At 37.0% G+C, this 16,412-nt stretch overlaps 1 long non-coding RNA gene across 2 annotated transcripts in view; it reads left to right on the forward strand.

The window, feature by feature from the left end:
- The window catches only part of LOC110147518 (uncharacterized), a 445,714-nt gene that overhangs the window by 89,633 nt on the left and 339,669 nt on the right, over window positions 1–16,412 (forward strand). The gene's annotated exons all lie outside the window — the stretch shown is intronic.

Raw genomic sequence — 16,412 nt, forward strand, 5'->3', positions numbered from 1 at the left:
AGCAGCGGAGCTGGAGATGTGGTTTGCTGCCACTCAGACAGCATGGTTTTTCTTCAAAAGGAGCAGATAATTGGGGGAGGCACTCACAGAGTCCTCCAAATCTGTTTCTGGCTCAGCATCTGTCCATATCCTTTTTTCCTGCCCATACACTGTTACATGCATTTACAAACTCTCTCTAAAGGAAGATAATCCAAGTCTAATTCAAGTTCCAAGTCCAGGATCTCTAAATGTTTTTCCTTCCTCTCCATCAGGTGTGGACACAGCTCTTTACAGTTTAATGATATATGAGCTCCACTTCCAAACAAAACAACCAATATGGAATTGTGGGAAAAGAACAGAATAATTTCAATAAAACTCCCCATTAGTAAGAGTGGTTAGAGTACAATACATAGTTTCCCCTGGTCCACAGTACATATCATATCCCATTGGATAGGAGTTTTTAAGTTTTTCTTGTCCCGGTTGGAAGAGAGAGTCTGGGTAGAGAGGGTAGGAAGTGAGGGCACTCTTACTAACTGCTGCCAGATTGTTGAGGAACTTTTAGAACTTTAGACTGTAGGCAATGGAGAAAGAAAATCATTGAGGGGTTTTGAGTAAGGTAGTGACATGATTAAAATTGCTTTGGTGAAATTAATTTGAAGATATTATGCAGTTTAAATTCACAAATTCCCTTAAAGTAATGCCCTGGGGACAAGTTTCCTCACATAAACTGAAAGTGATACTTGAAAAGAAATACTAACAGATTCCACAGTAAAAGTACATGTGTAACCCAGGTTTGTCTCTTTCCAAATAGAAATTATAAGTTGTTTCTAGGTACTTACATGAGACAAATAGGGTGGTTCATGTTGTGTTACTTCCCTGGCATTAATTCCAAATAGAATGAATGAGCTTTTAAGGCTTTTTTGAAAAGGTTTGTAGTAGAGATTGACTTGGTAGGTAGAGAATGACTAGAACTAAGTTTAACTTGAAAAAGCAAGAAAAAAATTAGTAGAGAAAGCATTTTAGATAACAATAACCCTTCACTTATCTGTGCATGGTGAAGGAAGTGATAAAAATTATTGTTTAAATTGGGGCTTCTCAGATGGCTAAGTGGTAAAGAATCTACTTGCCAGTGCAGGAGATGCAGGTTCGACCCCTGGGTTAGGAAGATCCTTTGTAGTAGGAAATGGCAAACCACTCCAGTATTCTTGCCTGGGAAATCTCATGGACAGAGGAGCCTGGCAGGTTACAGTCTATGGGGCCACAAAGAGATGGACACAACTGAGAATCCACTGTTTAAATTATTTTTCTATTGTAAGTCCTAGACATATTAATTGGTTAAAGGTTTGTGTAGGTTGTAAAACATTTGTTTTTTAAAAAAGAATCAATTCACTTGAAGGGTAAGTAAAGCACTGACTCTGCAGCATCACCTGCTATTGTGAGGACCCTTTACTAGTTCAGGGTGTGAAAGAATATGCTCTTCATAGAAAACCTATGGGATTTCTCCTCGGATGGCCTGGAAGGAATCCAAGATGGAAAGTGGTGGAGAAATTGATTATTCCTATTTGAAATTTCAGATATTACAGCTGAATTTGTATTTGACTTATTCCTGAGAAACATGATGGAAATACCCATACCCCTCAAAAAATAAGGTTGTTATTTCTCTGGTCTACAGACTTGAGTGAATATGGGTGAGTGAAATGTATAAAAGAAAACATTTTTTGAGGTAGGAATAGATTCATCATTGAGTTTCCCTGCCAAATTCAGAATTAGATAGTGGAAAAATTCTATTTATTTTGAATTTGTGAATCTGCCAACAAACTGTTGGGAAAAATAAAGACAAGCCAGATGAGGACTTGGGTTATGGAATGAACCATAGATGACATATGAATGAACTTTTAAAAAGGAGAATATAGTTTTTCATAGTTTTATTTCATAGTTTTAGAGTCTTTAATAACCTATCTGCAGTATGCTTTCTATTATACTGAACTCTAGCAGCAAAATGGAAAATACAGCATATTGCAGTATTGAAATCAACCTTGAGAGTCAGGAAATCGAAAATATCAAGTTTCCATAGTAACACTAATTTAGTCAAATCACACATTTTGTTTCTGAGCCATTAGTTTATGCTTATGATGTTAAAAGAGCATAAATATTCAATATTATGTAACCACAATGTGGTTAAGCTAATATTAAAATTAAAGCAATTTCATATTTTCTTCATGTACATTTTGAATCATTTTATTATGGTAGGCTTGACTTTCGATTGTTTGCACTGTTTTGGAAAGTGTGAAAATGTTGTAAACTTTTTTTTTGTTTCTGAAGAAAAAGGAAACAGGAAATCATGAACAAATCACAACTTAGGAAAATGATAGAATAAACTGGAGTTTAAAAGTTAGCAGAATTTTTTGCTGAATTTCTGAGAATTTGACTGTTCAGCTGGGTAGCTTTGATGTGATCTGATTTTAGTTTTCACACTTATCACATTCTACATGGTGTATCCTTGATATCAGCTAGAGATTTGTCCCAAGTCCTTTTTGAATCCTCAAATTCATGAATACTACTATAGTTTTGTTTGCTGACTGACTTTTTGAGCCCACTTTCCACAGAGACTCCTTTTCCTCCACAACTTTATAGGAGTTACTTCAAAGGTAATGGTCTAGAAAAGGGCCAGTTTGCCTTCTCAGCAGGCCCCCTTTTGGTGCACATACCAAGCATATCTTCATGATTGGTCTTCACATACTAGTCTCTCATTGCATGTGGTTCAAATTTGCTTCTTAGTAAAATGACAAAATGTTACATCTTCAAGGCCACTTATGATGATCACATTGATTTTCAGCCATTAAATAACTTTTCATTCCTGGGATAAATCCCAGATGACCAAAGTGTATAATTCTTTTTATATGTTGCTGTATTTGGTTGACTAGTATTTTGTTGAGGATATTTGCATCTATGGGTTGTCCAAAAAGTTTTTTCAGGTTTTTCCATAAGATCTTATGGCCAACCCAATATACTTATAAGTGATACTGGTCTGTGGTTTTATCTTCTGATGACAGTCATGAATATTAGAGTGTACTCTTCCCATTTGGTTCACTTAGTTGTTGTTCAGTCACTCAGTCATGTCTGACTCTTTGCGACCCCATGGACTGCAACACGCCAGACTTCGCTGTCTTTTACCATCTCCCAGAGCTTGCTCAAACACATGTCCATCGAGCCAGTGATGTCATCCAGCCATCTCATCCTCTATCATCCCCTTTTCCTCCTGCTTCAATCTTTCTCAGCATCAGGGTCTTTTCTAATGAGCTGGCTCTTCACATCAGGTGGCCAAAGTATTGGAGTTTCAGCTTCAACATCAGTCCTTCCAATGAACACCCAGGACTGATCTCCTTTAGGATGGACTGGTTGGACCTCCTTGCAGTTCAAGGGACTCTCAACAGTCTTCTCTAACACCACAGTTCAAAAGCATCAATTCTTATGATCCAACTCTCACATCCATACATGACTACTGGAAAAAACAGAACTTTGACTAGATGGACCATTGTCGGCAAAGTAATATCTCTGCTTTTTAACATGCTGTCTAGGTTTGTCATAGCTTTCCTTCCAAGGAGCAAGCGTCTTTTAATTTCATGGCTGCAGTCACCGTCTGCAGTGATTTTGGAGCCCAAGAAAGTAAAGTCTCTCACTGTTTTCACTGCTTCCCCATCTATATGCCATGAAATGATGGGACCAGATACCATAATCTTTGTTTTTTAAATGTTGAGTTTTAAGCCAGCTTTTTCACTCTCCTCTTTCACTTTCATCAAGAGATTCTTTAGTTCCTCTTTGCTTTCTGCCATAAGGGTGGTGTCTCATCTGCATATCTGAGGTTATTGATATTTCTCCCTACAATCTTGATTCCAGCTTGTGCTTCATTTAGCCCAGCATTTCTCATGATGTACTCTGCGTGTAAGTTAAATAAGCAAGATGACAATATGCAGCCTTGACGTACTCCTTTCCCAATTTGGAACCAGTCTGTGATTCCATGTCTGGTTCTAACTGTTGCTTCTTGACCTGCATACAGATTTCTCAGAAGGCAAGTAAGGTGGTCTGGTATTCCCATCTCTTTAAGAATTTTCCACAGTTTGTTGCGATCCACACAGTCAAAGGCTTTAACATAGTCAATGAAGCAGAAGTAGATGTTTTTCTGGAATTCTCTAGCTTTTTCTATGATCCAACGGATATTGGCAATTTGATCTCTGGTTCCTCTGCCTTTTCTAAATCCAGCTTGTACATTTGGGTGTTCTCAGTTCACATACTGTTGAAGTCTAGTTCGGAGAATTTTGAGCATTACTTTGCTAGCATGTGAAATAAGTACAGTTGTGTGATAGTTTGAACATTCTTTGGCATTGCCCTTCTTTGGGATTGGAATGAAAACTGACCATTTCCAGTCCTGTGGCCACTGCTGAGTTTTCCAAATTTGCTGGCATATTGAGTGAAGCACTTTGACAGCATCACCTTTTATTTAACTAAAACTGATAAAAGCAAGTTAATTGAATGAAAAATGACAGCCATGCTTTTTGATAGAAACTGTGAATATGAATATGATTTTTTTTGTTGACTAGATTATTCATTCCTTGCTTGTCTGAGTCTAAGTAATGTGAGAAATTAAATTTTAGAAATATGTATCAAACACTTATTATGCTAGGTATCATGCTAGGTACTGGATGTATATTGATGAATAATGAATGGAAATAGCAGTACTAGTAACAATAAGTTGCATATTGAGTAAGAGTACTTAGATTTGACTCTTGTCTCTACCACTTCCTAACTGACAGACCACAAGCAAATTACTTAACCTCAGTTTCCTCATCTGTAAAATGGTGCTACAAATAGCATGTCATTCATAGGATTGCTGTGAAGATTAAGTAATGCATGTAAATAGTGTCTGGCACTTGGTAGTCACTAGATACAGTTTAGCTGTTATTACTGTTATTATTATTTGCTTTTCATGTGCCATAACTAATTTACATTACTTCATTTAATTCTAGTAACAACCTTGTTGAAGAGATTATTAGTATTATCTCCACTTTTATAGGTGAGAAACCAGGGCTTATAAAGGCTATGTAACTTGCCTGTGATCACCAATATGGTGACTTGTGAAGCTGAATTCAAGCCCAGAGTATGCTTGACTGCCAAGTTAGCATTCAGATATATTACCCTTTACAGCCTGTCTCCAGCTTTAAGGAGTTCTCATCTAGTTTTCCAGGAAGCCCTGTCCAATAACTGGCTTAGGTTCTTTCAGATTTCCAGGGGAGGTCTTTTGGTGCCATATTCCAGTGATTTGTTCACCTGAAGTTAAGTCAGAAAAAAATAATCTAACACAAATTTCGTCTATTGGACTTGAACTCTGTTTTTTCCTTAGTATAGGGAAGAAAATATATCTATCCAAGTGGCAACCTAAAGTCTATATATTCCAGTATTTTCTCTTACATTTATTAAGATAATTCTTTTTTCAGTGGGGGAAAAAACACATTATCTATGAGCACTTTGCTTTTCTGGATTTCTCTTTAATGTTATAAAGCTTAGTTAAAGAACCGATTCTTTTGTTGTCTGTCTGGATACTCTTTCTGCCCTTGACTTTTGACTTTGATCCTTTTTTAACATTATTTTCCAGGGCCTTCTGACTTCCTGGTCATGGATTAGGCTCCTACCTTGTAGTTTTAAAATGCTGCTCATTTTCCCACCATCTGATGGACATAAGTCATGAGAAAGTGGGAAGAGGGTCAATAAATAATGTGAAGGCAAAGGTAGAAACATGGAGGGCCACATTTAAGGTAGTTTCTCTTGTGAAGAAACAGCTTTTCTGTGGTTAAAAAAGGCTAACATTTTCATGGAAAGATTATAGGGCGTTAGATGCTGAGGCATCAGGTGAAGGAGTTTAAGGACTGCGACATAGAAACCTAATGCAGAATGAAGGTAGGGTAACTATTGTGCTTCTACCAAGATACATCCTATGACTTGACAATAGTCTTGTTTAAACTTTCAGGGAAAATAACATTTAGAAAACCAACTTGCTTCTCCCAAGGGGAGAAATTGTTTAACATTTCCTTTCTTTCTTCCCATCCACTGACTGTTACAGGTAATGTTTTTAAACCATATCTCAAAGGATTGGGTTAATATTTCCCCTAAAAATTCAGTATTATGAGCAATATATACTTAGAGTTGAAATTCTCTGTGAAAGATGGGTGAATACCTAAAAACCAGACAACTTTCTGAGAGGAGAAAAAAGTCTTTATTTTAAAGGAAGAAAAACTACCAAGTATGACACAAGACTGATACCCACCCAGTGGCCAGATATGTTTTCCTGAGGGATTTTGTTGTGTTTATTCCTCTAGCATTTTTTCATTCCTGACTTTTGGGGTGGCCCTTCTGTGAAGAGTTTCCTCATCCCAGCTGTTATGATGTTTAATCTAGAGTTGCCAACTTCTGATCTGGCGGTTCCAAGACACAGGGTGAGGAAAACAAAGCTTTCCAGTATTTCTGAATCCTATCCTCCACCCCCACTGGAATGAGTGCTTTCATCTCTGGTCAGTCCTGAATTGTTTTCAACCCTAGCTTCATCCTTCCTCTCCCCCAGAATAGCAGAACAATTACTAATGGTAAAGATCCATGTCCATGTTCAGAGTTCAAATTACATATGCCCCATGCAAATCTCAGTTTATTCTTTTTTCCCTTTTCTGTCCCTCTCCTCCCCTCTACCCAAGTGAATTATAGAGGTTTTCTTTGGGGGAAATATTTACTTTAAAGAGATTTTTTTTCAAGATAAAAATTAGATTTTGTTTTTTAAACTAACTAGGAAAAACAGGGTAATCTTTAAAAAGGATAATCATCTGGTTTTGATACTAAGGGAAACCATGGGATGGCTCGACACTTCCAGTAAGGGAAGTCATGGCATTTCATTCTAGAAATTCACAAGGATGGCTCCCTCCTGTCCTTGGAGGAGAATTGTTTAATGTTAAGGAAGAAAAATTATGACAAACTTAGGCAACATATTAAAAAGCAGACATTACTTTGCCAACAAAGGTCCGTCTAGTCAAAGTCTGGTTTTCCCAGTGGTCATGTATGGATGTGAGAGTTGGACCATAAAGAAAGCCGAGCACCAAAGAAGTGATGCTTTTGAACTGTGGTGTTGGAGAAGACTCTTGAGAGTCCTTTGGACTGCAAGGAAATCAAACCAGTCCATCCTAAAGGAGATCAACCCTGAACATTCATTGGAAGGACTGATGCTGAAGCTGAAGCTCCAATACTTTGGCCACCTGATGCGAAGAGCTGGCTCATTAGTAAAGACCCTGATGCTGAGAAAGATTGAAGGCAGGAGGAGAAGGGGATTGACGGAGGGTGAGATGGTTGGATGACATCACTGACTCAATGGACATATGTTTGAATAAGCTCTGGGAAATGGTGAAAGACAGGGAAGCCAGGTGTGCTGCAGTCCATGGGGTCATGAAGAATCGGACACAACTTAATGACTGAACAACAACAAGGTGAAGTAGTCCTGGCTGGTATTCTATTTTAGGCCTTGTCTGCTGCAGAACTAGGCAGATGAAGAATTAGAGGTAAGAAGAATTCATATTTGAAGACAGAAAGCAGAGCACAGTATAGATGAAGAAACAGCCCTTTACCAAATGTGGAAAGGCATAAATCTTACAGTACTGAAACATGCTGCTTTCTTCTGGTGTGTTCAACTTGCTATTATTACTATGAATTTATTTACCCCTGGCAATGGAAAATATTTAGGGGGTCAAATAGTAAAGTAGAAATATATGGTTCTTTAGTTCTCCTACTATTCCCAAGTATCTGTTATAACATGGCTTTTCCCCCATGGCTTTATTTAAGGACCCCACACTCGGAGCCCCCAGAAATTTGCCTTTAGGTCATACATCATTCTCTGGATATTTTCTTCACCCTTACCATCCACAATAAAGATGGATATCCACTGGTTTGAAATAATTTAGTGTCCCCTTCCTTTAAATACATTTGTTCCCAACTATGTACAACTGGGCTTCCCTGGTGGCTCAGATGGTAAAGAATCTGCCTGCAATGTGGGAGACCCAGGGTTGGGAAGATCCCCTGGAGAAGGGAATGGCAATCCACTCTAGTATTCTTGCCTGGAGAATTCCATGGACAGAGTAGCCTGGCAGTTCACAGTCCATGGGACCGCAAAGAGTTGGATATGACTAAATGACTGACACACACACATGTACATGTACAACTGGCTAGCTGGTTGGAAAAGTATTAGTATTAATATAACATTTTGTGTTTTAGCAATATAGATCTTTCAGAATTAATTCCCTATGTCCAAAGACAGTCTAATATAAAAAATTAATGGAAATTTCAGATGATGTCAGGCTAATTGAACAGGTGTCTAGGGACAGGCAGGCTCTAGTGTTTTCTATAGGATCGTATGCATAAGATCAAAACTGCCTTTGAATTTTCATTTGTTTTGCATTGAGAAAAATTCCTATAACTGCCACTGAAAGGTCTTAATGAAAACTGCAAAGAAAAAAATGCAGATTTGTAATGAGGGAAGGATGTTTTAATCCCAAAATGCAAAGATTAAATTATGTCCCCAGTGTTTCACAGCAGTCTGGATGGGAAAAATATAGATACCTATAATGTTTTTGCTATATAATTCTAAGACTTCTGTATGCTTGATAACTCTTGTTCATGTTTCCTCTCCTTTCTGCCTCATCGGTATTATTAATACTTTTGTTTCCATATAAAAAAATTCCTTTCAAGTATTTGAAGTGCCTATAAAGTTCTTGTTGTTATTATTATTATTTTTTTAAGAATAAAGGCATAATTGTACTTTTGGCAGAATGGAAAGTATTTAGAAGATCCTAGTCACATTTAAATTACTATTGGGGGACTTCCCTGGTGGTCCAGTGGTTGACAATCCACCTTCCAATGCAGGGAATGTGGTTGATCCCTGGTCAGGGAACTAAGATCCCATATGCCATGGGGCAACTAAGCCCGTGGGCTGCAACTAGAGAGAAACCTACTTGCTGCAACGAAAGATCCTGCACACCACAGTGAAGATCCCACATGCTGCAACTAAGACCCAATGCAGGAAAAAGAAAAAAAAATTCAGGATTAAAAAACTACTATTGGTGTTGATACTGTATATGATATCCCTCAATATTGAATATGCTGGAAACCTTTTATGAATGAAGCTTGGTTGAAAGAATCCAAGTCTGACTTATAGACTAGGCATGCCTTCTTTGGAATTTTTGTTTTTACAAAAACATACGTCATATACTGTATACTTGAATTTGCATAGTAATTAACTTCTGCAGAATTTAAGAAAATAATTCCCTCCTGTTTAAACATTAAAATGTGCTTCTTAAATTGTATATTAATATAAAGCATAATTATTTTGTTTACTATTAAGAAGTTACATTGATCAAAATATTAAACTATTTTTGGTTTGTTTACTCATTTTCAGTTGTCAAAATAAGTATAATTGGAAACAGCTGCCTCAAGATTATTTCTGACAACTCTTCACATTCAACTCTAAAATGGATAACTTTAAGAAAATGGGCATTGTCTAATTATGATTTTTCCTAGAGTATATATTCAGATTGCTATTCTGCAAATTGAAAGTTAATTAAAACCAGAAATGAATCATTTTAAAACTAGTACCATAGTTTTATAGAAAGACATTTTCCATGGCTTTCTTGTTTTTATATAAATTGATTAACTTCATTTGGCTATTTTACCATATTTATATTTTACTATTATTTGGAATGATTAAAATGTGATAGAAGACTAATAAAGTGTTTTTCTACCCTTTTATTCTTGTCTTCAAGCTATATTTAAACTTCATTTCTAGAGCAGCTTGGCAATGTGATTTGATATTAGCAAGAGGTTTAGGAATTTTCATTATTTTAATAACTTCTATGATTAAATAAGTACATTCATTTTAATAGTTCCTCAGATTAGTTTATCTCATTCTAAGTGAGATCTTGACTAAATTAGAAACTAGGAAGTTATTGGAAATATTTTTTTAAATGTCTGTTTAATATAAAGGTCTCTACTATTGGATAACTTTTATAGTACTTCTACTTTATTTTAGAAATTTAAAAAAGACATATTTTGCACTTTTTTTTTTCTTTCTTAGAGCAGAGAGCCTGGCAAAGACCAAAATAAAGATAGTCAAAGATACCATATCCGAAAGTATGAAAACTATTTATTTTAGTGTTAATGCTATGATTCCATTTCTATGCACACATCACATACAACTGACTCCTCATGTTTCCTACATTGTCCATTTCAAGCATTTTATGTTTTTTTAAAGGTCCACACTTTATACAGACAGAAAAACTCACTGACTGCAGATGACTGTAAATTTGAGAGCAACACAAATAGCATATCACAAACCACAGTAAAAGCAAACAAAATGCAGGAACACTTTGTCTAACATGAACCCCCAAATAATGAAGCCTGAATTCTTTCTGAGGAACTCCTGATGAAAATAAATTTACTTCCGACTTCTGTCATGTACATGTAGGTGGCCATCCTTGCCCACATGGTAACCATGTGCGGAAATGGCTGCTTAAACAGAGTTACTGTTATCTTGGTAACCTTGCTTCTTCTCCTCCCCTGCCCCTGCAGATACATTCTATATTCTTTGTTTAGGGTTTCCCTGGTGGCTGAGCGGGTAAAGAAACCACCTGCAATGCAGGAGACATGGCACTTGCAGGTTTGATCCCTGGGTCGGGAAAATTCTTTGGAGAAGGAAATGGCAACCCACTCCAGTATTCTTACCTGAAGAATCCCATGGACAGAGGAGCCTGGTAGGCTACAGTCCATGAGGTCTCAAAGAGTCGGACATGACTGAGCAACTAGGCATGCATGAAATATTCTTTGTTCGGAGTAAGTTCTTTTGGTGACTGGACTCCATTACAAGGGGCTTCTCGGGTGAATCACTGGTAAAGAATCTGCTTGCCAAGCAGGAGGCTTGAGTTTGATGCCTGAGTCAGAAGATTCCCTGCAGTAGGAAATGGCAATCCACTCCAGTATTCTTGCCTGGGAAATCCCATGGACAGAGGAGCCTGGTGGGCAATAGTCTGCGTGGGTGCTTCGTTGTGTCCAACTCTTTGCGACCCTGTGGACTGTAGCCTGCCAGGCTCCTCTGTCCATGGGGATTCTCCAGGCAAGAGTACTGGAGTGAATAACCATGCCCTCCCCCATGGGATCTTCCCAACCCAGGGATCGAACCTGTGTCTCTTATATCTCCTGTATTGGCAGGTGAGTTCTTTACCACTAGCACCACCTGGAAAGCCCAGTGGGGTTACAAAAGAGTCAGATGTGACTTAGAAACTAAACAACAACAAAACAGCACCACTACAAGGCATTAGCTGTAAAAACACTTCTTTTCCTTCTGTTTTACAAAATCTATCTTCTTAACAACTTTCAATTATGCAGTACAATATTATTAACTATGCTCACCATGCTGTATATCCTCCCAGGTATTTATTGTATAAGTGGAAGTTTGTCACCCATTTTGCACCTTGCCCCCTCTAGTAACCACCAACTAGTTCTTTGTTACTATGCTAATTCCACATATAAGTGAGATCATGTGGTTTTGTGTGTTTCTGACATTTCATTTAGCATAATGCCCTCAAGGTATAGTCCATGTTGTTATAAATGGTAATATTTCATTATTATTTATGGATGACTAATTTATATATATCACTCATTATATCACATTTTCTTTATCCACTCTTCTGTCAATGAACACTTAGGTTATTCCCATATCTTGGATATTAGAAATAATACTACTATATACATGAGGGTACATATATCCTTTCAAGTTAGTGTTTTCATTTTCTTTATATAAATACTCAAGAAGGAACTGTTGGATCATATAGTAGCTCTGTTTTCAATTTTTTGAGGGACCTCCATACTGTTTTCCATAGTGACTGCACCAAGTTACATTCCTACCACAGTGCACAAGGGTTTTCTTCTCTTTTCTTTATAAACACTTTTATCTCTGAGTTTTCCTTTCAAGTTCAACATTTTAATAACAAAGATTCTTCTGCCTCAGACAGGGTGTGAGGACCTCCTTTCAAAGACTAACTCTTGCACTTGTGCTCTTATGGTTTTTAGAACATCATTCCTTCGTTTACCTACTCTGACTACCGTTCTGCATCTTCATTGTAGTAGTCTTTGTCTAACGAAAAGGCCCTTTTCTTTTGACTTTATCACTCCCTGTTTCCTTCCTTTACTTCATGTTTTCACTACCAAAAGTTTTGAAAGTATCACGTTTGCTTCCTCTGCTTTAGAATGATTCATAAATTCCATAATTGTTTGTAGCCTGACTTCTGTCCTCAGAAATGTGCTAAAATCACTCTCTTTAAGATGGTTAAAACTGGTCCGTCACTGAGCACAATCACTTTCTGTCAACCTTCTAACCCACTGTTAGAAACAGGAACTCTTTCCTCTTTTGACTTCTTTACATTATATTCTCCTGGTTTTCCCACCTTTCTGCAAGTTCCTTTTCTGTCTCATCATTTTTCTATAACTTTAGTTGTTCCTCACGGTCTGATCTTAGCATCTCTTTTTTCATTTTTGTTCATTTTTAGACTTGTCCAGTCTCTTGGGATGTGTGGCTGACGTCTCAATCTTTATCTATACCTCTACTTTCTCAACTACATGACTTTTCCTCCCTCATTTCTTCCCATATTGTATTAGTCACCTCAGGCTGTAATAACAAAACACTGTAGACTGGTGGCTTAAACAACTGGAATTTATTAGTCACAGTTCTGGAGGCCGGGAAGTCCAAGATCAGGGGCCAGCCAATTTGGTTCCTCTCTAGGGGATCACATCCTGGCTTATAGTCAGCTGTCTTTTGGCTGTGTCTTCACATAATGGAGAGAGAAAACTGGTCTCTCTTCCTCTTATGATGACACTAATCCTATCATGAGGCTTTACCCTCATGGCCTCATCTAAACCTAATTATCACCCAAAGGCCCTACTTCCACATATCATAACATTTGGGTTAGGGCTTAACATATGAGTTTTGGGGAGACAGAAACATTCAGCCCTTAATTCATATTTATAGAGTATCTAACAGGTCTAAATCCAATGGTTAGCTAAATATCAGCAGTGGAATATTTTCCTTTCTTTTTAAAATTTTATTTATTTATTTGGCAGGGCCAGCTCCTAGTTGTGGTATGTGGGATCTAGTTCCCTGGCCAGGAATCGAACCCAGGACCCTTGTATTGGAATTTTAGCCACTGGACCACCAGGGAAGTCCCACAGTGGGATATTTTCTGGTACCTCAGTGTCATTATGTACAGAATGGAACTTGTCATGCATATGCTTAAATCTCCCTTGCCTCTCATACTTCTTTTTTTGCATTTAATAAAACCATCCATAGAAGTTGCCCAGAACTGAGACCTTGGAGCCATATTTGACTTTTCTCTCTGTCTTTTTCTTTGCTTTGTTGACCAGATGCTAAGTTGTACATGGTTAACTTCCATACCACCATTTCCATTTTGTTCCAACAGATGCAATTTTGAGCTCTCATGCCCCCTTATAGTTTTCTTGCTGTCAACTGTTTTCCATACTGTTGCCAGCTGAGCTCTGACATTGTTAATTCCCTATTCAAAAGGTCTTCAGTGTTGTATCTATTTGTGGCTCCTAGAAGGATCTCTTTTCAAAAACTATAGTCTCCTTACTAAATTCTTATATTCTAAGGGCCTTGACTATGTAACTGACTTCTCACTCTCCTCCAGACCACATGGACTTTAAAATTTATGTATAGTTTAACAAATATTTTTAAACATCCCTGTAACTATCACCCAGGTCAGAAAATAGAAGAGTACTGGTACACAGAAAGCCTCTTGTGTATGTCTTCCTAATTATTCTCTCTCAATCCCAAGCTCCTTTCCTTCCCTTCAGGATAATCATTACCTTGACTTTTATAGAAGTATTTCCTTACTTTTCTTGATAATCTTACCACTTGGATATACTTCCTGAACAACAAATTGTTTCTTGGTTTTTGATTTTTATATAGATGAAATCATTATTGTATGCTTTTTGTGTGTGACTTGGCTTTTTGGTCTTGACATTATTTTAAGAATTATTCATTTTGCTGTTTGCAGCTATGGATTGTTCATTCTCACTGCTGATTAAAACTACAATTCTGAGCCACCAGAGAAGCCCATAGAAACTGTAGTAGCATCCATAGTTTACAGTTATGAATCTATGATTTTGAAAAGATTATTTTTTTCCATGAAGAATTAAGCTGTATTTATTTAGGCCATTCAAGTAGACAATTTCCCTCTTCCTTGAAAAAAAAAACTCTACAATTTATTCATTTTATTTGAATTCTTTACACTTTTTGGTATTTTTAAACAGTGCTTCTAGGAATGTTTTTATTTATATATTGTGATAATTATAAAGGTATGCATGCATGCTAAGTCACTTCAGTTGTGTCTGAGGCTTTGTGATTGTATGAACTGTAGCCTGCCAGGCTCCTATAAATGTATCTCCAGGGTAAAGATTTGGGAGAATTGCAGAGCCATAGGATAGGCATGTCTTCAACTTGACTAAACAATACAACAGGTTTTCAAAGAATTTATACCAATATACACAATTCACATTATTAAAATTCCTGATGTTCCAAAATTTGACCGATAGTTGATATTGTCAGACTTTTACATTTTTTCTCATCTGATGAGTGAGTAGTGGTATTTCATCATGGTTTTAAAATGCATTTAAAAAATAGTGACACTGAACATTTTATTTTTTTTCTTTTTATTTTACTTTAATGTTCAAAATAATTTCTTCATATTTAGAAAGATGACATCACATAGCATTATAAGACACCATGTTGCAGTTAATAAAAATTTATTAGTAGATTCAAGTTTAAGAATGATCTACATTTTTCTCTGTGGTATAGCAAGCACAAGGTTATCCTTATGAAAATATCACCCTTATTTATTTACATTTCTATGTAATTTCTTATGAGTAGGAGAAAGTTTGAATTGAGTTAAACCAGATATACAGTGGATTGCATTCAATCTCAGATATGCCCATGGGAATGCTTTGTTCTAAATTTTCTCATAGAATTTTATAGTCTCACTGTTGTATGCTTACTATTTTTTTTTTCACTTTTGTACATTTCCATCAGATTGTAAGCTTCATGGAGGCAAGACGGAACTTGTCTGGTTCATGTTATATCCCCAGCACTTATCACAGAATTACTGTCTCTCAAAACAAGCTCTCAGTTAGTAGTTACTGAATGGATACTTGACTTAGCAAATTACTTCTTAAAATAAGAGAAGGTTTTACATTTTTTTTTCCTCTAGTGAATAAACTCAGAATATCTATTCCACACAGATGGCTAAGAAAAATAGAAAAACAATCAAGAGAAAATACAGGTATACGTGGTTTTCTAAGCTTCCAGGTACTTACACCGTCACCTACAGAGTCTGGTTTAATTTTTTAGGCTCTAGGTGTGCTTACTCGACCTTGTTTTTGTAGTTGTGCTCGGCTGAGTCTCATGGCTACAGATGGAGCAAAGGGGCTAAAATGAAGCAGGAATTGGAAGAACAGAGGAGAAAAACTGGATTTTTGCCACCAACATTCATCCTTCACTTACCCTGAAGACCATTTTCTAAGACGGAGGCATGGTAGGTCTCCTTAGAAATAACTGACGAGATTAAGGAACAAAGAATACAAGCCAAATGTCCTGTAAATCGAGGAGCAAGGCTGTCTGATTCAAGCAGACACTGTTATGACATCCTGTACCTGGATTCATAAAATTCCCTATGGGAACCACATAATTCAGGCCAAGGATACCTCTGGAAACATTTGTCATTTGTTCAGCTTTTGAGAATGGCTTTGTGTTAGATTTGCAGTGAGTGGCATTGAATATTATGGTTTTGGTAAATGACCTAATTGTCGAGAGTAACATAATGTAAATTGCTTATTTCAAAATGACATTTTTCTGTGCCTTAGTAGCTTCTTAAACTTTCACCAATGTTAATAATTCAATTTGGAGACATGTCTGACTGGGAGAGAATTCTCTCTCACATGAGTCACTTCAAACACCTTCCTAGTTGACGGAGCAAAAGTACCCATTTCAAAAGTGAGCATGGAAATGCAGAGTGAATGGAAGAACTGGATGAGGAAGTTGAAGACTGGATGCTAGTCTTCGCTCTGTCACTTAGTATCACTATGTGATACTGAGTTATAAATAGCTGTTCTGCTCCTCAGTGTCAGACTCTATTTATGATCCTTCCTACCTCACCTACTTCCTCAGAAATAAGATCATGAACATGATGTCTCATTATACTCCAAGATGCAACACACATTTGAGATGTTACACTTTAGTATCAAGGTTAAGTGTCAAAGAACTCAATAATGATGTCATTCAGAAACGG

The sequence above is a fragment of the Odocoileus virginianus genome, chromosome 2, assembly GCF_023699985.2.
Source record: "Odocoileus virginianus isolate 20LAN1187 ecotype Illinois chromosome 2, Ovbor_1.2, whole genome shotgun sequence".
Classification (NCBI taxonomy): domain Eukaryota; kingdom Metazoa; phylum Chordata; class Mammalia; order Artiodactyla; family Cervidae; genus Odocoileus; species Odocoileus virginianus.